General features: G+C 40.0%; 1 pseudogene; it reads right to left on the bottom strand.

The window, feature by feature from the left end:
- Nucleotides 1-215: 215 nt before the first annotated feature.
- Nucleotides 216-306, bottom strand: LOC137228437 (U6 spliceosomal RNA; annotated as a pseudogene).
- Nucleotides 307-528: the final 222 nt, after the last annotated feature.

Here is a 528-nt window from a genome sequence, read left to right as displayed (position 1 = left end):
TACAATTGTTAGAAAATGTTTGAGAGTAATTTGAGCAGCACATATCAATTTTTTTAAGATTTATTTTTTATTGAAATATAGTTGATTTACAATGTTGTATTAGTTTCTGGTATACAGCAAAGTGATTCAGCTTTCTATATATACATATATATACATACACACATACATATATATATTTTTTTCATATTCTTTTCCATCATGGTTTATTACAGGATAAAAATATGGAACTCTTCTCGAATGTGATGTCATCCTTGTGCTGATCTTCTCTAACTTGTTCCAATTTTCATATATGTGCTGCCAAAGCAAACATGCACATAGAAGGTTTTTAAATGTGCGGCAGCCACTCCGCAACCCCTTTGTGGAACCTCTCTGATGGACGCCTTCAGGGTATCCATAGTGACAAATATTTAAGAATGCTTCTTGGGCTTCCCTGGTGGCGCAGTGGTTGAGAGTCCGCCTGCCGATGCAGGGGACACGGGTTCGTGCCCCGGTCCGGGAAGATCCCACATGCCGCGGAGCGGCTGGGCC

Source organism: Pseudorca crassidens, chromosome 7 (assembly GCF_039906515.1).
Source record: "Pseudorca crassidens isolate mPseCra1 chromosome 7, mPseCra1.hap1, whole genome shotgun sequence".
Taxonomy (NCBI): Eukaryota; Metazoa; Chordata; class Mammalia; order Artiodactyla; family Delphinidae; genus Pseudorca; species Pseudorca crassidens.
Note: the sequence above shows the minus strand (reverse complement) of the source record. Positions and strands in the feature narration are given on the sequence as shown.